Below are 13,763 nucleotides of genomic sequence, written 5' to 3' on the forward strand. Positions count from 1 at the left end.
ACCAACCTGAATGCAAGGCTGCAAAAAGGAAGGAAAGAAGGAAGGAAGATGATGAAGTTCCTGCACACCAAAAAACAACAACACATCCACAACAAACTACCGTATTGGCCTGAATATAAGCCTCACTTTCCCCCCAAATTCCGACCATGAAATGTTAAAGTGCGGCTTATATTTGTGACTTTGCGGTATGCAGCCAGGAACACAGCAAAGCAGCACCTGCCCCTGTCCTCTCCCCCAAGGCCAGGAAGGGAGAGAGTGAGGAAGGGGAAAGGCCGCCAGCAACGCAGCGTGGCTCCCCCCCCCCAAGTATGCAGCCAGGAGCAGCAAGGAATGGAGCGGCTTATATTCGGGTTCCTCCCCTTTTTTCTCCCCCCCCCTCCAATTTTAAAGGTGCAGCTTATATTTGGGTGCAGCTTATATTTGGGCCAATACGGTATGTCTGTTATGTGAATCACTGAACTCATAAGCATTACATGTTTTCTGGACGAATTTTTCAATTTGATTTTTGCGCTGCAAGATAAAGCAGCACAAGACATCTTTGGGCACTTTTGTCTTGTGCCTTCAACATGTTTTCTGTAACATTAATTCAAAGGAAATGTTTCTTGGAAGATAAGTCATGCTACCATTTTTCTGGATTTCGGACCATTTCTCTCTTCTATTCAGAATAGGTTGGCAAGATCCAGAAGAAAATGAACTGGCCAAAACTCTGAATGATATTTCAGTTTTCCCTCCATTGTGATGTCTGGTTGATGATTCAATACTGCCATTTAAGAGGTATGGGTAGACAGAATTCAGACAAGCTGAGCATTGGGTAAGTCTGGTGGAACATGGAAAGCTACACTGACAGCGTAAATACTTATTTCACTGTACTATAATTAAAGCTGTCACTCAGTGTAATTAGTTAATCCTGATATTTTATAAATAAAGGGATTAAATCCTAGTTCCAGATTCTGCAATCAACATTTTGAACATATACCATCCAGCAGGAAAACGCTGTCCAACAAGCAACTATCTAATGTCTCTCTGTGTGTCTTAACTGTGTTAATTAGATTGCAGAGGTCCTTAAATGGGATTTATTTATTAGGTTGATCACAATGCACTATGCTCCTTTTCATTCAGTAAATGCCTTTATGTAATTATGGTCCTCCCAAGGGACTGTGGAAAGGAGTAATCTTAAATATCCCACATGGAGAAGAGACAGCATAGATAATGTGGGTCTTCTGTAGAACCTGTTGCCTCATTCCTTTGAAACCGCCCCCCCATCAAATTCTCTCACTGAGGGTGAATAAGAGTGAAAAGGAATGGCAGAAAGGGTGGGGCCCAGTGAACATGGTCTCACTGTGTCCCTCATTCAACTGAAGTCACGATTTGAATTGTGTGAAGACAATGAAGGCCAAATATGGCTACTGTCGTTCTGTTATTTGGCCGAATCAGTGATGTTACGTTTGCCCTTTGGTTAAGCTGAATTTTGCAGGTGGTCTGACACCACAAACAGGTTTTACTTAGAGCAACCATCATGCAGAAACCTTTCAAGCTGCTTCCTGCGGGGTTCTTGAAATATAAACATTAGCTATGAATAGTCCTGTCTTTGTTGTCAAACATCAGTGGAAGCACTGTATGTGAAAACCTTCCAGTGCCTACTGCTGACATTCGTTTTATGAAATGCAATATATGTGAGTATAGCTGAATAGGCTTGTATTTTCCAGTTGGAAGCCTTTCAAGTAGCCTCTTATGTGGTGCCATAAAGGTAAGAAAATAAGGTAGTTTCAAAAATCCTAGCCAAGGAAACCAAAATAGTGGTCCAAAAGAAAGCAGGGTGCTTTAATCACTTAATAAAAATCATATATGTTCCTTCAGTTATGAAGGGAACAATGAACAGACTGCTTTGGTTTCTTATTAGGTGGCTGCAAGATTCTTTTGAGGTTACACCTTAACAAAAGGTGTAACGAAGTTTACCTGTAATGCTTCTGTTGGACTATGGACATATTTTATTAAGCCGCAGAAAGATGAAGAATCCCACCTATCAGATTTCCTGATCATGAATTGCTGTGAGTAGTTAAAACATGTAGAGGAACTCTGTTTTCTCCATCTGATCAATATGCTTGTTTGCCTTCAGCACATACAAGAGTGGGAGGTGTGGCATTTTTCAGCTCCTCAGAAACCACATATAGAGAAACAGGAAATACAGACGGCAAACTGTTAAAAATAACTGTAGTACGTAAATTGACCTTTTAAACAGAGCTGCAGAGATCTGCTTTATAAGGCCAAAGACAAACAAACATACATCTCTAAGGAAAATTCTGGGCTGTACAAGTTTGTAAGTCACATTGAGTCATTTTATGAGTGAAGCAAGCAATACATATAAATAACAACAACAAACGAGTCAAGATACAGGGCTGCTGTGTGAAGGGCATTGGAGTGGCTAATGTTCAGTTGCGTCTTCTTAATCCCTTATCATCCAACCTTTGGTGAATTTTAAGTTGTGCTTCAAATCCTTCGGAATTAAAAACAAACACCACAGCATAGCTGTCAACTTACAGATTTGAAAATAAGGGACCGGCAGCCTTGAAAATAAGGGACCAAAAGCCAAAATAAGGGACCTGCAGCCTCACCTGTTCCAGGCACTCCAGTCTTCCTGTCCTCCTGCAGTCTGGTCAAACTCATGCTGGTAGCTTCGAGAACACTGTCCAACCAACTTTGTAACCAGAGGTTCAACTGAATAGAATCTGAATCACATGCACCACAAGGCCTATGCAGCCTCAACTTAAGATGGCTCCCCGACCTGGCTTTGAACCTCAAAGTTTGCAGCAGCACGTGCAACAAAATGGCGTCCAGCATTCAAAAAACCCCTCAGCTTGCATTAACTAGCCACACACAAGGCATGCAAGCCCCACCCCCGAGTCGTTCTTAGACTTCTTATTGGGTGAGCAACACAGCCAAGCAACACAGTTGGAGCCTCCCTCCTCCCTGGCCGGCAGGGAGGGAGGGAGAGGAGCTGCTTCCTTTGAAATTTAAGGGACATCATTTAAGGGACATTTAAGGGACATCTATCAATAAGGGACAGCAGCGGGACATGGCGCTGGAATAAGGGACTGTCCCTTCAAATAAGGGACACTTGACAGCTATGCACCACAGTCTGAACTGCTGGAGAAATGTTGTAAGGCTTCAAGAGGCCAAGGATGTATGCTGATTTTTGCATTCCTGTCTACTAAATGGCTAACTATAAACAGTGAAATGGGGTTAGATACGCAGGAGCACTAATACCTTTCCTGGGCTTATGTTTTATTTGTGTTGCTATAGTTCATATGTGGAATATAATAATTTTAAAGGAGAAATAAAAAAGTAACAAATGCTCTTTAAATGTGTTTGGGTGTGTGTGCCTGTGTGTGCAGTTTGCCTCTCAGAGCCGATGCACACCCTTAACGTTTATTCAGAGAATAGCTAGCTTGCACTGATTTGTAATGTGGGAACCCGGCTGTTGAAGAATTAAACAGGAACCTTGTAAATATTAGGCATTAAATTCAACATTTCTGCTTGCCCGATGGAATGATCTCCTCACTCTCCTCCATGCATGCTGTTCTGGAAGGTTCTCTTGGCATTCCAGAACAGATTTGGACGAGAATAAAATTTCAGAAATGAAATTAAAGCACTGAGGAAGAGGTGAGCATGGTGTTATGGAAATGATGTGTGTGTGTGGGGGGGGACATCTTTAAAGTTGTTACAGTGTTAAAAAAGTTATGCCTAAACGTATCCTTTCAACTTGACAGCTCAGGAAAGATACCTAGCTTTATAAATTCATGTAAAATTAGTATTTTGACCAATTCTCTTCATTCCAACTCCATTTTAGCCTTAGAGGAAAGGAATCCTTTACCTTTCTCTCCCACCATAATTCCGCAAGAGTGAGGGCATGTACACAACACCCCACCCAGGCAGTGACTTCTGATCCACCCTAAACCACTGAAACGAATAATATGCGACCCCGATGTGAAACAGTTTGGAGCCTGTTTTCTCCCAATGTATTGGAATATCCCTGTATCAGGTAAACCCAAGTTTTAGGGGGAAAGCATTGAAACTGGTGTTGTTGGAGGTTAACATCATGTGAACTACACAATTTAAATGGAAATGAAAAAAGTCTAATACTGGATTGGGCAAGGCATCTATGACATACGTCCCTTACCCTTTTACTAGATAGATAGATAGATAGATAGATAGATAGATAGATAGATAAATAGATTTCATCTTTTCTCTGTTCTTTACTTTGGGACACCATCTGCTCCCACAGTTTTCAAGCCTATAAGTATAGAATAATAAACTAGGCCAGGAAATGAGTTTCCAAAGCGCCATAAATGTTTAAGACAAGTACCATTGTCTGCCACTAGACTTCTTAGTATATTTGTACTAGAACAAAACACCTGCTTAGACCTATATTGGTTTGCACAGTCACACTTTTGTGCATTCAAACAAAATCAAGAGTAGTCGATCAGTAGTGTATGTGATACTCAGATTAGTATGTAAGACCTTCTGCTGGGTAGACATATGGATAAACTAAGCAGAGATTAACCAGGTCTGAGTTGGCATTAAAATCCTGATGTCAAATTCTAGCGCTTAATGATATAAAAACAAAACAAAACAAGACTAGGACAAAAGTAATCCAGTCTGATTGTGGTTTCATTTTTCAAGATTACGATATTGTGGCCCTCCAGGAATGGCTGCAGTGATTACCCAGAAATGATACCCAATTGTCTACAGATGACATGAGGGACCCTCCATTGCTTTCCTTTTCTTCTTTGTAGTTAGATTTGCATTTGTCTGTGGATTCCAAGCAAGAAAGCAACATTTAAAGACAAAGGAATTTACTTCTGAGTAAACATGCATAGGCTTATGCTGAAGTGCCCAGCCCAGAGTGGTATTTTGGGCACACATCCATATGATGCACCCACCTTGCAAAAACTAAGCAGATCTGACTGGTGCCTGGAGCTCCATGTATGCCGCCCTGAGAACCTCCTCATGAAAGAAAGGTGGTGTATAAATGTAAGAAATAAAGAACGTTAAATAAAACATCTGACATATAAGTTGCATCTCCTCTGAATGTTTGTTGGATTTGCAATTCTTAACTGCTTCTCCAGGGAGAGGCCCAAAGTGATAAACCTCTGCTCGTGACAAATTATTTCTATTTCGCCATCTCGTTTATTTGTGAGGAGAACCCTCTATCGTGTGACACTTGGGCCACACTAACCTATTTGAAACACACAAAAATGTAGTTCTCGATCCAGTATTATTCATGCCCATCCTCAACATGCTGCTTTCAATCTAGATTGATTCTAGATCCCACTGTCCACAAAATTGAGTGCGGTTACTTGATGCATGTTTGAAAATCCTTTCCTTGACTAGGGTTATCCATGCCTTTTCCTTCCTGCACATGCCCCAGGTGAATGAAGGAGAAAGTGGTGATTGTGATCTTGGTCTATGCCCGGCCACAACACCGTCGGGAAGGCGTGGATATACTCAATCCATTGCCAGGACTGCCTACACCTGTTTTTTAAAACTCTTTTCAGATGGATGCACTATAGGGTAATGCAGAATCCATCTGCAATTGGCATTTGTTTTTAGAATGAAACTTGTTTCTCGATAAGATTTTTTATGATCAAAAAACATGCAATAGTCTTTTGAAGCCTGAGCATTTGCACAGGACCAACTGCATTTGAAGAGGGAGGCGTTGGTGGTTTACCGTGGATCTCACATCACACATATTGTTGCAGGGATGAACAAGCTAAAGACAATGCTTTTTTAAGAAAAAGCATATAATTAATAATATGATACACTCGGAAGAGCTCTTTCTGACATTATACTCCAATTCATTTCCATTTTACTCTCTTCAACATAGGACATCAAAGCAGGTCCAGACCTTTGGTACATGTGCTTAGCCAAGAAGCCAATGGGAGGAAATGACATGGCAACTTTGGAGGTTTCAATGTGGATCTGATGATTTCAGGCAAACGGCTTCCCATCTGAAACTGAGCTCTATGAGGTATATTCTACCCTGAAAAAATTACTGTGTGAATTGGCTGTACTGTATATCCTCCTTCTTATTTTCCTTTACACTCATCTCTCCCTTTCTCCAGTTCCCTAAAAAATAATCTGTTCTCTCCCTCTATGGTTTCAGAAAATAAACTGTATAAAGTCCAGAAGCAAAACCCCTAAAGTGAGTGGCAGGAAGCAATGTTGGCATGTCAGGGGAAATTTCAGAGGACTGAAGTCAATGGTCAAAATAACTTTGCATTTAGTTGAATGGGAAGTGATCATGGCTTGCTTGTTATCTTCCTCAGGTTCCACGAATTTGTGTTATTCTGCTAACACAGGAAAACAACATATGTTTCAGATTTCTACAGGACTGAAACATCCAGCCATCTACTTCCCCACCCTATGAGATTATAAACAGAAAAAACCTTGCTTATCCAGACATCTCTAATCCAAATACTTTATTTTTTCTGAACATACTTTATGGTTCACTCATATGCCTTCCATATACATGCCATCCCCCATTAAGTAAATATTTTTCCACAGTGTCAGTACTTTCCATTCCTGCCACTTTCACATGGATATAGTTATCAGGGTGCTTCCAAACAGACATGACACTGGCTGGCAGTCTTTCCTTTACAAACAGGGCACCAGCTTGCTGAAAAGCAAGATCGTATAAATCTTTTTTTTCCTATGGCATAACTATACAATGAAATTGCCATCCTGCTTACTTTGGCAGGCAGGAGCAGTGGGCAGGAAAAAGACAATTTGAACATTAGGGGGAAAGCAATGTACACTATGACATACATTGTCATTGGCCTGCAGTGTGTTTGTTTTCTATATGTTTATTAAAGCTTTACAAATGCACAACATTGAAAAATTGTAACAACAAAAGAGATCACTGAGTGCAACTTAAAGTCACAGATGTTCTTGTGCTTTTTGTTCTGGCGTGTCCAAGCAAAATAAAGCATCTGCAAGGCCAGTTCTAGGAACAGAGGGACAATTATTCATAAAGGGATACTGAGTTGTACAGAAGTCATCAGGGTGTGTCACATTTCTTGATGAGTTCAATAAAATTAAATTCCATGCACAAGTCTATCACTTCTCCAAAGAGCCTTTGTTAGAGTCCTTACAACAGTGCAGCTTCTAAGCAAGCTATGGCCATCAAGGCAATTATCATTATAGTATATTTATTTAAAAACATGTTTATGCTAATCAGTGAATAGCATTAACACCATTAATCTGGGTTCAAGCTCCACGATCTGCCTAGTAATCCAAGATATCTCATGAAATTCCCCCCACTCCCTCCAAAAATGTCTCATATATTCCCACAACATGTGCCACCAGCACAGTAGAGACATCCCTCTGGGACTGAGTCTTGCACAGTTATTTTGTTTATTAAAACCTCCTTCACTGAGACTGCAGTCCTATGGCCATTTACCTGGTGGTAGAACATATTGTTTATTGGTTATGTACACTGCTTAGAGAGTTTGTGATTAAGCAATCTATAGTTTTTTCTAAATAAATAATAATAATAATAATAATAATAATAATAATAATAATAATAATAATAATAATAATAAACGAATAGGCCCAATTCATTTACATTTTCCACATTCACTATTAAACAATAATGTAGCATCTTTAGGGTTCATTCTGTAGCCAAACTGGAAGATTAATTACAATGGCTAGTAGTGTTAAAGACACAATGGAGTGAATCTGAAGTACATATGAGTTCTTTTCGAAGGCCACCTCAACTTGCTGGCATCACCCATTGAGTTGGGTAGAAGGCCCATATTGCTGACTGATCAGAGTGTCTTCAAGTGAGTAGCAGTGCACACAGAAAGTATTTCAAATGTGCCTTGATCATAGAGAATGAGGCACTATGAAAAAAAGGGGGAAAGTTTAATGCAGTAATAAAGCCAGGCAAATAAACTGCATAATCAAATCAGAACCATAAATTGTTAAGGAAAATGAGCTCAGTCTTATTAGATTCTTATGGCAAATTCAATCAGTGATTTATAATCTCACCTGCTCCACATTCAAAATGCTGAGTTATGTTACTGTATCTGTAGGGAAAATTACTTCACATAATAATAAGGCTCCATCTATTTCAAGTATCAACTTGATTAAAGTAACATCTGGGAAAGACAGAAAAAAAATAAGCTGCTGAGCATCTCACTCTGCAAATTTGTTATATTTGATAGCCCTCATAAATGTACTGTTAGTAACATTATCTTTTTATTTGAATCCCAGGCCTTGCCTTATATCTTTTTCAATACGTTGTATTATGCTTTTAAACTTTGTGATAAAAGCAATTTGTGATGCACTACTTCTAAAAGAGGTTTATTTACTTAAAAGGCAGATTGCCACTGGCTAGGGTAGAAATCTCTCTCTCTCCCCCTTGCCACGTGCAATCCGAAATGATTTCTGCTTCATAATAGCAAAGCTACTGTTAAATGAGTCCTGCTGAAGAAAAAATGGCTTTAATCTCAGAGTCAACATTCAGAATACAGAGGGGAAAATCAATGAAGGTGAAGGTTATAGAAAGAAATGATTTGAATGTACAATGAGGCAGTCTCCCACACAATAAAGGTAGAAAATAATTAGGTCTATCGGAATATACAAAGCACAAACACCCTATAAGTGTGTTCTGAAACCACGGCATCATTTTATTGACTTCAGTCGTGTAAATGACTGTGGTAGATAAGTGGATGATGGGCAAAGAGACCCATAAATTCAGAAGTGCTAAGAATATATTTCCCAGCAAAGCGCTATGCATTTTACTTAGATGTGAGGATCGCTGCGTTCAGTGGGGCTTACTCCCTTTCAAGTATGTTCTTGAAGATATGAAATGTGTAAAATACACTGAATTCGAGGACAATGTTAATATATGCGAGTTTGGATAAAGAAACCATATACCCAGAATAAATCCCAGCTGAAGCACTGCTTTTGTTAAGTGTGGCAAATGTTTAGAGTGCTGATGACTGAAAACTAGGGATTAATTACCAGATGGGGTTAATGGACTAGGGTGATTAACTGATTCTAGCCAGTTGTTAATCCCATGGAAATACACTGTTTTCAATGTTATCAGTTAAAAATGACACCCTGGAGTCCTGCTATTATTCTTTGCTCATTTATTTTCCAAAAATATTTGTCAAAAGCAGAGGCAGGGTAATCAAAATTAATGCATGCAATAAAATGTCATCTTCTTGACTTTGATTATTTATATAATTTAAGATTATTCAAAAGAGATTTCCTGGGCCTCAGGCTTCAAAGAGGGATATGTCAAGTTAGGCCTTGGACTCCTCAGTGCTAAAGACGCGTGTAACTGTGACAATGGAACACACACCTGTGCTGATAGTAGAACAGTGACAATAGCCCCATTCACACATTACTACATGCAGAGCAATGGCATGTTGCCTTGTGCATTGCATGTGGTTGTCTGTAAGGAAACCCCAACAACAGAAATCCTGCTTGCATTGTCAGGTCACCTGGTCTTGTGGGTGCCCCACAAATCCCTAAACAATGGGGGCCCAAAGTACTTTAGGCCCAAAGTACCTGATTCCTTCTGCTTCACCTCAGTAGCTGAGGTCTTCTGATGGAGCCTTTTTGGTGGTCCCACATGCCCCAAATATTTGATTGGTGAAGCCATTAGTGTGGCAGCCCTGCCCTGTGGATCTCCTCACCAACAGAGGTTTGGCAGAAGCCAGCCCCGCTCGTTTTTAAGGTGTCTTCAAAAAACTTCTATTCATGCAGGCCTTTCAAACCCAATATTCTTTGCCAGCCAGCTTTTACTGATGATGCGTTGAAAATTTTATATTGTTTTTACTGTGATACCGTATTTTTAGTTTGTATACCACCTTATGATATTTTATACAACAGTGCAGGTCAGAAATATTTAAATAGAGGCTGACATAATCACATAACAGCAAAGAACAGTAGTGGCGCCATAGTGTAAGGCTTGGGTGGTCCATAACACTATGCAGGTACTTCAGAATATTCAGGGGAAACACATTTTCTAGTAGGCTTCCCAGACCTGGAAGAACAGCCGTCACTCTCCAAATGCACGCTGATTCTCTCAAAGTTCAGGGACACGAACCTCAAATGCTGTGTGTATATGTCAAGATGATGTTGAATGTGTGGAGACGTTTGCCATGTGATTAGTGAGGAGACTGAGCACAGGTGCCCTAGGCAGGAATGTGTGCTGAGCCAATGTAAATCTGTTTATCTTTAGTCACATCACACCATTTTAGAAAGGATACAGCAATAAAAAGGTAAAGAGACCCCTGACCATTAGCTCCAGTCGTGGCCGACTCTGGGGTTGCGGCGCTCATCTCGCTTTATTGACCAAGGGAGCTGGCGTACAGCTTCCGGGTCATGTGGCCAGCATGACTAAGCCACTTCTGGTGAACCAGAGCAGCGCACGGAAACGCCGTTTACCTTCCCGCCAGAGCGGTACCTATTTATCTACTTGCACTTTGATGTGCTTTTGAACTGCTAGGTTGGCAGGAGCAGGGACCGAGCCACAGGAGCTCACTCCATCGCGGGGATTCGAACTTCCGACCTTCTGATCGGCAAGCCCTAGGCTCTGTGGTTTAACCCACAGCGCCACCTGTGTCCCCTGGTTTCACCTTTTAAGCTGAGTTTACTGAATGAATAGCATGAGAAGCAGGATCGTATCTGTATCCGCTGCCCTTTGCCACAAACTCCATAAGTGCAGCAGAAGTTGTGAAGGGCTCTACACAAAAGTCTAGGCATAGCTGGAGTGAATTTGGATCATAAGCTTCCAATTTCCATCAGCCCCAGAAAACATAACTAATAGTCGGGGATGATGAGAGTTGGAGTTCAACAACATCTGGAGGGCCACAAGTTCTCCACCTTTGACCTATGCACACAGTAATCTCTCCCAACTGTATACATGAGGTAGGAATTTGTTTGGTCGATTTGGTTTAGAAGCTGCAGGGCTGAAGTCTGGTTTCACATCAAAACTTGGTTGATCAAGTGAAATTAAGAGGCGGCCTGTTATTACAGAAATCCTTTGCAGATTTGGTCAACATATTCTGTGTAATGCATAGCAGTGATGTAGCCTTTCCCCGTTAGCTTACGGGTGATAGTTCAAGGATCAGTGTTTCTTTCTCTTGTCTATTATATGATCTGATTTGCTCTTCACATAAATGCTCTAGTTATATAGGCATTATTTTTAGTACCTTAAAAACTTTGTAAGGTTTGGTTTAAGGAAACGGCAGCAAAACTATATAGTTCATCTTGCCAGACATCTGAATTGTTTTGGTATGATGTTTCATGGGAGTGTTTTGTGACTTCCTATCCTTCATGGGGTAAAGGTCCCATCGTGGCCAACTCTGGGGTTGCGGCACTCATCTCACTTTATTGGCCGAGGGAGCCGACGTACAGCTTCCAGGTCATGTGGCCAGCATGACTAAGCTGCGTCTGGCGAACCAGAGCAGCGCACAGAAATGCTGTTTACCTTCCCACCGGAGCGGTACCTATTTATCTACTTGCACTTTGATGTGCTTTCGAACTGCTAGGTTGGCTGGAGCAGGGACCGAGCAATGGGAGCTCACCCCGTCACAGGGATTCGAACCACCAACCTTCTGATCGGCAAGTCCTAGGCTCTGTGGTTTAACCCACAGCGCCACCCGCATCCCAACCTTCATGGGGTACAATGGGTAAACATCACACAGCTGATGAAAGCACCACAATTATAGAGTCTATCTGCAGTGCTTCTTGCAGTATGTTAAATATACTGATATGGAATCTAAGTACTACAAATATATTTACTGTTTATATAAAATCCATGGTAATGTACTTTGCCTGAAAGTTTAAACTGCATAATAATGCCCTTTACCTCAGCAGTTTCGTTTTTTAAAAATTATTTTACTGATATTGTAAAATAACAATGCACTTTCTCTTCTAGATAGGAAAAGATACATCATTTATGGTCCTGCTCTGACTGTGTAAATGACCTCACAGATACAGTAAATGGAAAGGGATATTTCAATCCTCCAGTTTATTATTGGTTGATGGCATGCTGGTCTTATCGTTCAAGACAGCGTTTAACTTTGAATAATGTATTATGCTGTCTTTCTGAAATGGTCATTATGAGGTTTTAATGCACCATAAAACAGACCTTATGATCTCCAGCTCACTAAGATGTCAGTCTAACATATTAATGCAACATATATCTTGGAAAGAAATAGTTTGGCAGCAGCAGTCTTTGCTTCTTAATATTTATTTTAGTATATGGGGGGGGGGCATTTTTAATTGTTGGATTATTTTCAATTACAACCAGTTAGTAGACATTAAATTGGATTTTTGGCAGGCGCTACAGGAACACTGTCTGGGAAACACAGGGGAAGTTGGTCTCAGAGTTCCTGCTCTTTAGGAAGTGCTGCCATGGACTTACAACAAATCCGCTCACCTTCCTCAGTAGGTGGTGTTGCAGACAGACCTCAGAGCACGCAAGTGATTTGGTGAATGGCAGGCCGAATCGTTTAAGCCCAAACCCAGTATGCTGTTGTGATTCCTTTCCCTAGGGAACTGTGGAGTCTCAGGGCCTTGGCATGCAGCTTCTGATTTGGCCCTTAGTATGCCAGATTGTCATAGAATCAAAACTTGTGAAACACACCCAGGGTGGATCTACACACAGGAAAAAATACCTACTATAAATAAGTCAGAAATTAAATCATTATAATAAAAGAACAAAAAACACTAGGGAAAATAGCAAATTTTTAGTTACTTCTTTCCCCTCTACAACCACACACACACACCAGCAATTCATATAGGGTAAGAAATATGAAAAAGATTGTGTTATCTTCAAACTCTTTCTAAGACCATTTTTACTATTTCAGTCACAAAGTGAACAGTCTCTGCACTTCAGACAAACCTTCCTAGTTTATTCCCTCAGCTTGAACCTCCTAGAAGCACAGTTCCTCAAACTGTGAGCTTGACCTATCTCAGGAGGTGCCTAGTGATCTCTTTCAGCAAACTTTCGCTCAAATCTAGGAAAACTGTGCAAGTTATTTCACTTAAAGTTTGTTTTGTTTCCTTCGGTTTTTCGTAAAGGACTCCGCTAAAGCTGAATCATTTCTGGCAATCTCTTTAATCTGCAATCTGTCTTTCTGCAAGATTCAGGATGCAAGTAATCAGGAATAGAGAAATTATTCATAGCTTGCTCAGTTGTGTTTTGTTTTAAAATCAGAGCTGCTCCTGCCATGAAGCCTGGTGGGGTGACCTGCTTCAGGCAAGCGCATACAAAAATGTGTATAATATTGGAAGAAATTAACATTAAAACACTGCTGAATATTCATGAGAATTTTTCTTTTTTAAAATAAAAGTTCACAAACTGATGGAAAAAAGAAACGGAGAGAAATTGACATGTTCACCTGTTCTGAGCACCACCTCATGTATAATATTAATGTGGTATAAAACAGATAAAATTAAATATGGAATGGTATATAAAATAATCACCAAAATAACTGGCTATTTCAAAAAACTGCATAGGTCTGTTGGCATAAAAAAGATCTTCAAGAGACACCCACTTCCACATCCCACCCACCTTGCTACTTCTGCCACAGCCAGAATGCCACCCTCTTGCTGAACTCAGTGAGAGAGGGGGGTCTTCCTCAAGGTCTTGCCATTCATCTTCTCCTTCCCAGAGGTGGGGAAGATGAGCAGCAATGCTGTGTGCCAGAATGCCTCCTTGGTGAGAGTGGGCAGCATTC

The 13,763-nt window shown here is 40.6% G+C and overlaps 1 long non-coding RNA gene across 6 annotated transcripts in view; it reads left to right on the forward strand.

Moving 5' to 3' along the window:
- LOC308596136 overlaps positions 1-13,763 on the forward strand; it is a 134,608-nt gene that overhangs the window by 100,611 nt on the left and 20,234 nt on the right. For 5 of the 6 annotated variants that reach the window (XR_014012342.1, XR_014012343.1, XR_014012344.1 and 2 more), the window contains 2 exons: positions 664-774; positions 5,885-6,028. This is a non-coding gene — a long non-coding RNA (uncharacterized lncRNA). Of the gene's footprint in view, positions 1-663; positions 812-3,847; positions 4,040-4,793; positions 5,032-5,884; positions 6,029-13,763 lie in introns of all 6 variants that reach the window. The other variant, XR_014012341.1, reaches the window with a different exon arrangement.

Source organism: Podarcis bocagei (genome assembly GCF_964188305.1).
Source record: "Podarcis bocagei genome assembly, chromosome: 10".
In the NCBI taxonomy this organism is placed as follows: Eukaryota; Metazoa; Chordata; class Lepidosauria; order Squamata; family Lacertidae; genus Podarcis; species Podarcis bocagei.